Genomic DNA, 7,903 nt, shown 5'->3' with positions numbered 1-7,903 from the left:
TTTTGGTAGTAATTATGTAAAAAGTTTTGAGCTTTGTGTGAATTTTTTTGTGGGGGGAGGGGGGTGGGGTTGCTTATATAACATATGAATTTTGTGCATAGTTTGGATTTGAGTTTATCTTTTTATTAGAATCGAGCTATAATTGTATAAAATATTTGTGTAAGAATTCATATAAGTTTGTGTAACTGGAACTCGTGGTGTTTTGTGTAAGAATTTTCGTCCACCTGTGTAATAATTGTATAAAATATTTGTGTAAAAATACTGAATTTTCTGAAAGGGTGAAGTGTGATGTTTTAGATCTATTCTAATACTAAATCACTAAATGTACTCATTGATTTAAATTACACAAATAGTTAAATACTATTTTTAACTTATGATATATAGTCGAGATAAAGAGAACATTTATAGAATCATGGGGTATTGTACCAATATCATGAAGTTGACATTTCTAGAATCATGGGGTATTAGACCAATTTTCACATGAGTTTTAATTTGTTGAAGGTTTGTTGGCCACTTAATCTTCATGACTTCCATGTTTGAATTAACTGTAAGCATTCTTTGTCATAATGTGAAATTATGGAGGAGCTCATTGAAAGCCAATGAAATTACCAACAGTTATCTCAGTGCTAATTGTTAAGTGTTTATTGAGTCTTGAATTTAAAAATATATTAACTTTTATATGTAACTTATTAATGTTATTACTTTATAAAATTATTTCAGAAGGCTTTCTACTGGGATTCTTCAATTGATAGTGCGGTGCGGATCCAATGGGAGCGTAGGACATCAAAAAGATATAGTGATTTTGTTAGCAAACTAAAATCAAATGGGGTGCAACCGGACACTATTCCAAATAATATGTGGAAAAATTGGTTGAGACTTTGGAAAGATCTTAAGTGTGTTTAAAGTCATAAATAAATGCAAAATATTATTGTGGTGGGAGCGGAGTTGCCACTGGGACTCATACAGGTAGCTCTGTCAGTATTGGGGAGCATCGCAAGAGACTTGTAAGTGGATATAAAATATGCTCTATCCTCTACTAGTAATGCTTCAGTGTGATTTCATTTAACTAAATGGAAGGCAAAGGTACTTAGAGAAGACTTGAAAGATTAATATTCAGTCTAAGTTTGTGAATTTTGGAAGATTAATATTCACCTGTTTAGAGTTGTCCTACACAGCTGCCTTAGAATGTAATATCTGTGTCATTTTCTCTTGTTTCTCCCCTGAATATTCAACCTGTTTCTGCTTTGTATACTTCTTGGCATGGAGGAATCATGTAGATTTAGGCTGGATAGATTTGTACTATGAAATTACAATGGTTAGATCTGATAAAGGTCATAATGGGACAAGCTTCAAACTTGGCTTTGGAATTAATACCAATGTCTTCTTTTTTCCTCTCTTTGTTTAGGGCTTTTTTTGTGAAGAAACAGTTAGAATGGAACATTGTCATTATGGGATTTGATTGATACTTATGTTGTGATATGGAAAATTATTCTAATTGGTAATGTTTATCAGCTAATTCAGTAAAGTACCATGTGACAACTTTGACTTACTAAGATTTGTTTCCTTTCTTTCTTTTTTCTATCACATTTAGTCTCATCACTAAATCTTTATTGCTATTATAGGTTGTGGTTTCTCTTTTCATCTTCTAATATTAACTTGTTCATCAAAATGAAATAAATGTTTCATGGCTCAAGTGGTCAAAATTTTGGTGGGTGATGTTCGTACTTTATCCATAATGGGAGATAGTCCTAATTAAGCATGTTTACTTTGGAAGAAAGTACTGGAACTATTTAAAAGCATCTTTCTTTTCTATTTGTGGCGTAGGAGCTTCTTTAACCACTTCAAGTGTCTTATTTTAGTAATCTATTTTTTTTTTGTGTTAATTGTAGTTCCAGTGCAAGTAGGCTTCTAAATATAGAAGTTCTTTGAAAGAAGTGGAAGTTTTAGCTCTCTAGAATACTATCTAACTGGTCACAATCTGATACTAAAGTTACAGACCACAAGCTCTGTGAAAGTTCTTTGGTGTTTCAACAATATGCATATCAGTTTTGAGCATTTGCTTTTGTTGCTCTATTTTCTTAATTGAATAACTTTTGTATAGGCTGTTAAAAAGGGTCGAGATCCAACACCAAGTGAGTTGCATTTGCACGTCCATACACATGGTAATGATGGAAAAACTTTTGTTGCTGAGAAATCTCGAATCGTAAATGTGAGATAACTTTTTAAATAATTTTATTGACTTTGCTTTCATATATTTTTTTTCATTTTGTAAATTGAATGCTATATTTTATTTATCCTTTTTATTTCACTAACTATTAATTCTTCTACTTGAAAAATATCAGGAGATATTACAACAACAAATACAAACTCAATCTGATATTGATCAGTGTAAAGTATATTATCAAGCCGCATGAGGAGAAAAGAAAAGAAGAATATATGGTCTTGGATATCAAGCAAAATGCTACTATGGGCGAAATCTTCATGGTTCTTTTGGATCTGATGCTACATCGTCAGCAAAACCTCCAAATTCTTAATCAACACCGACAGGAAATTTGGATGAGTTAGTGATGCGATTGATTCCTGCACTAACAGATCATATAGTTCCTGTAATCATTGAGCGGGTACACAAATTAGTTTCCTTACCCTTGCAGCAGCCAAATACTGATCTTACCAACCACCCATTAGATGTGGCACCTACAGTTCCTACATCTTCTACTGCTTCTAACATTGATGAGGTTCATGCATTGAGTTCTGATGATGACCGTAATTCTCCAGCCTCGCATAGTTAGCCTACTTTTTTTGGACTTTATTGTTGGTCCTTGTGAATTTTTTGTACTTAATAATACTGTTATATGCATTATGCTATATATTTTGGACCTTGTTGAATATATTGTTAATTTATATTAATATCAGTAACTTCTTATTAAGTGTATTTAATAGCTTTTATGTAATATGCTTGAACAGAGTACATTTAAAATAATAAATAAAAGGAATTTAAAAAAAAACAGTAATATATTAAAAATAAATTAGCGACAGATACTTTTCGTAGCTAAAAAATTATCGTGTAAAATTAAATCTTGCGGTGTATTGACGGCAAAAGGTTTTTGCTGCAAAAAGCAGGGAGAATTAGCTATAATATGACTAGCGACAGATGATTTCATCGCTATAAGAACAAACGACGAACTTTGTTATGTATTGCAACGGCGAAAGGCGTCAAAATAGCGACAGAAACAAGCAATATAGCGACGGTTATTTCCCTCGCTAAACTTTGCTACAGATATATGTTGTCGCTAATTCTACGACGGTTTGGTATTTTTCGTCGCTATAAGCTTAGATACGAGCATTTTAGGGACCAACTTGAATCCGTCGCTAAACAACTGTAGCGACGGGAAATATTGATTTAGCGACGGAATGCGGCCGCCACTAAAACGCTATTTTTTTGGTAGTGCATATAACCGATCCGACCCACTCTTTTTTATCTGGGTCATTTTTTTACTTTATACCCACGACAAAATACCTTTTTTTAACCATTTCTCTCATTTCCTCTATCTAACCCAGCAAATGACGATTTTAGGGTTTCTTTAGGGTTCGTTGTTTGCTCTGATTTGGTACGCAGAAATAGAGGTATCTTTGATTTCCAGTATTATCTTGCAATATCATTCCATTAAAATAAGTATTTACAACTTTAAGTTATAAAATTGTAGGTTGGGGAATATTTGGGAACCGACAAGTTTATGTCTTTTGCATGTGCTTTTTTTATGTTATCTGAACTATTTTTTTGTACCTTTCTAGATTTATTTATGTTACTTTTATTTTTGGTGGTCCTTGTCATGTTGGTCCTACATATTAAAGCTAGGGTTTTTGTCGATTTGTGTAATTAATTGATGGTGGAGGTTTCATGTCTTTATATATTTGTTGTTTAAGCCTTGAATATTATTATTTTTTTACCAAGAAGCCTTGAATATTGTTGATGTGGTCCCATTTTGCTTTTTTAATTGTTATTGCATGTGATTTTATTCGAAGGATGGTGGATAAAATGAACTTGTATTTTAATTATAGGAGTGAGTGGGTATTGGAACCTACGCAGTCTTATACTAATAAAGATGTTCACCTGTTAAGTGGTTATGAAGTAGACCACCTCTCTTATATTTATTTGTGTAAAGAATACACTAAAGTTGTTACACCCCATGTTTTCGTACGCAAAAGTATGTTTTAAGTCAATTGATGTAAGCTCGGAAATGAGATCATACTTGAAAGTACATAAAGTAAGTTAATCATGTTACCTTGGGGATTACAAATATTTAAGATCATGAATAACAAGTACCAAGATAGTTGGAAAGGCTTAGAAGCTAAAAAAATTGAAGAAAATAAGTTTCGTCGAAAGTCGATAAGTTTGGAATGTTATAACATGCACTTTGGGATGAGACTAGGGTTCTTAATGTAATGTGATAAGGAGGTTATGTTATGAGTTATTTTAGGCTTATGATAGTCGTGTGTTATGTTTTAAAGTCAAGCGAGTTGTGGAACAAAAGTTGGCAAAGGTCATCACAAGTGTTATATTCTGTGCGTCCCAAGGTGACGTATAATGAATATGTGACTTGTTAATCATGAATTAAATGAGTGTAAAGTCATAATATGAATATATATGATTCTTGGATATAAAATATAAAGTTTGGGAAAAACTAGATTTAACTTACGGAAAATCGAGTTAAGATTTGCATTGTAACGAGACGTATTGAGAAATTAAATTCGTAATCTTTATGATGTCATTTTGGGACATATGTCATACCAAAATGAAGGTATTGGAACCTAATTTCCAATGTTCCAAACAATATAATCATACGATATCGAGTAGAGCAATATAAATTTTTAAAGTAGGGTCGCCAAGTCATGTCGCCGCACTTCGGAGAAACTGACAGGTTTATAAGCCAGGTTGTGAGGCCGTTTTCTACTAATATATTGAGCGTTATAGGGAGATATTTATATGGAAGTAAAGCTACATGTTTCTAGTTTCCAACTCTGCAAACCTTTTGTCCATTCGATATCGGAATGGAGAGATACAAGCGTCAAAGTTGCACTGCTCAAGCTGCCACGCAGGCAGCTTACCCACCTGCTTGGATAATTGAGGTGCTGGGCTTATAAGTGTATCTTTTACCATTATCTCGTCAATATACAGAGAATACAAACACCAAAACACTCTCAATCTCTCCAAGGACTTTGCCAAGAAATTTCAAGCAAGATCAACATTCCTTTCACGAAATCAAGAAGCGATAACATCAGAGTGATCTCTACGACGTAAGTATCATTATTCCGCCTCTCTTTTTTTTTAGTTGGAGTTTTGGAAGGTACTTCATAGTTAATAAAACACCTAATTGGTGTATTTAAGCTTTTAAATATCAAGGAAGATTGATAAATTCATTTCCTAATAGTTAGAATTCACGGGACGGTGATCGGAAGCCGTGAGTTTGATTTATTTTACTTTTAGTGGACCGTTTTATAGTCCACTTATGTTGGACTATTATGCTGCTGATTTATGGAGTTTAGAAGAATTAAGGGCTTGTAGAAATGCCACGTGTGGTAGGGTAGTAGGCTGGTCACTCGTCATTGCAAATTCAGACTAATTGATAACTTGTTGATTGGGTGTGTTATGGTATATTTAGGGTTTATGTTGTATTGAAGGTACTGAATTGTAGTTGGATTGTGTTTGTAGTTCGCCTATAGTAGGCTTGAGGGAGCACTAAAATAAGGGGAAATACTGCTCGTTTTATTTTAGAATCTAGTTATCGTTTGAGATACGTGATATACTAGTACCATCTAAGTTGTACATGTATATCTTTATTATAGGGTTGACACGCTAGTTTTCATAAACTTGTTGTTGAGTTGCATTGACGACTTGTGGTATGTTAAGGCTATCCCTTCTTTTCTTTTGGCATGTCATATGAAACAATGAAACGAGCAAGCACGCAACTTTCACAAATGATTCTATTCTTAGAGGTACTAGGGTTGCCTATGTTCTTGATTCTCCATGTGTCCTACTATCATATCGTTTGTTCATGGGTCTCAGAAAATATTTAAGTTGATAAAGATTATTTCATGATATTAACCGAAGGCATAGATTTTATGATATCCCGAGAGATTTTATTGACTTATTTATTATGTATTGCATTCATTTATACATGTATATTGACCCATGACTAGATGATGTTATATATGCATATATTATATGTATATGGGGTATGGGAAAAGGTTATGACATTGTATACACACCATCACCTGATCAACTAGTATACGCTGATGATTTTGCCCACATAGGCCAAGATAATATGATGGGATGCCCTCAGAGGCTTGATGATGTTATGTACGCATATACCTATGCATGATGTGATATTTATATACATATGTATGACATTATAAATGTTTCATGATTCACAGAGCTATTCAGACTTATATTTTGAGTTCTTTCCTCCATGTTTCTTTCATGTCTTTTATATACTGCTTTCATGCCTTATATACTAGATAATTTATTTCTACTAACGTCCCTTTTATCTGGGGATGCTGTGTTTTATGCCCGCAGGTCCTGATAGACAGGTTGAGAGTCCTCCTAGTAGGCTATCAGCTAAGCAGAAGGTGTTGGAACACTTCACTTGCTCCAAAATTACTTATTTGGTCAGCATACTTTAGACATATATTTATTGGTATGGCAGAGCCCTGTCTTGGCCTTTATGATGTGTATGTAATATTAGAGGCTTGTAGAGAGATATCATGTACAGTGGCAGAGGCAGGGCTTTTAGTAAGGGGGTTCAAAAAAGAAATAAATTAAATAAATTAATGAGATTATAGCTAGTGGGAATTGAACCAATGACCTCATAATGATTTTTAACCCCCTTGACCACTAAGCTATGCTTTTGAAATGTGTGAAGGAGATTCAAAACATAATATATAGAGGTAAAAACCAGATTTTACCTTATATATACGGTGTAATTTTTTGGCGAAGGGGGTTCGGGTAAACACCCTTGCGCCCCCTAAATCCGCCACTGGTCATGTATATGAAAGATTGTATGGCCTTATCGGCCTTATGTACAAGTGATCATTTTGGTCTTATATACCCGTATGTCACATGTATAAGTTTCTATAGCATGTTGGGTCATCCTATGTCTAGTATTCCCTTATGTTTTATTTTGGTTATCTGATGACGACCCTTCTAGCCTATTTACCCATGATAGTGTGATAAGAAAGATACGTTGCATTGGTACTCGATTGAGTAAGGCACCGGGTGCCCGTCGTGGTCCTTCGGTTTGGGTCGTGATAGAAGTACTAGAATTTGTTGAGGTACAACAACTAGTACTTTTTTGGCAAATATACCACCAGGCTAGCTTCCTAGTGGCTAATATATAAATAATAATTCAAAAACAAGGATCTAAAGTTTACAATTTGTCAAAAACCAAGTCTAAAGGATGCTAAGCTAAAGTTAAGAAAACTGTAAATGCTAACTATTACACGTGATATCATAGCCGACTCCTAACATATAGTGGTATGTGTATCCACAAGCCAAGAGCAAAACCTCAATGTAGCACCACTAATGATCTTACTAGGTGCCAAGTTTTGTATTCCAAAATATAAGGCAAATGTGAATCTCTAAGCAGCACCATCAACTTCTGGGGCTGATCAAGTATCCAAGCAATATGCATTTGCAATGAAAATGAGCATCCACACTTTGAACAACAGTCTTATCTTCCCTGTATCTATGAATGTTGCATAATGGACAAGAGACACATGTAGATTGCAGCATGAGCTGCTAGTAGAAGCCAGTATACAGGTACCACTTCTGCATTTCAAAACGAGTATGCACTGTCATGACATCTCCAGATTGGGCATGTAAACATGCCAATACCACTGGATAATA

The 7,903-nt window shown here is 34.2% G+C and overlaps 1 long non-coding RNA gene across 1 annotated transcript; it reads left to right on the top strand.

The window, feature by feature from the left end:
* The first annotated feature begins 679 nt into the window (after window positions 1-679).
* On the top strand, window positions 680-2,743 carry LOC104223575 (uncharacterized). Its single transcript, XR_710144.2, has 3 exons — window positions 680-1,004; window positions 2,102-2,209; window positions 2,343-2,743. It is a non-coding gene; the product is annotated as an uncharacterized lncRNA (long non-coding RNA).
* The last annotated feature ends 5,160 nt before the right edge of the window (window positions 2,744-7,903 follow it).

This window comes from Nicotiana sylvestris, chromosome 3, assembly GCF_000393655.2.
Source record: "Nicotiana sylvestris chromosome 3, ASM39365v2, whole genome shotgun sequence".
In the NCBI taxonomy this organism is placed as follows: Eukaryota; Viridiplantae; Streptophyta; class Magnoliopsida; order Solanales; family Solanaceae; genus Nicotiana; species Nicotiana sylvestris.
The sequence above is the reverse complement of the archived record's forward strand: the minus strand, read 5'-3'. Positions and strand labels throughout refer to the sequence as shown.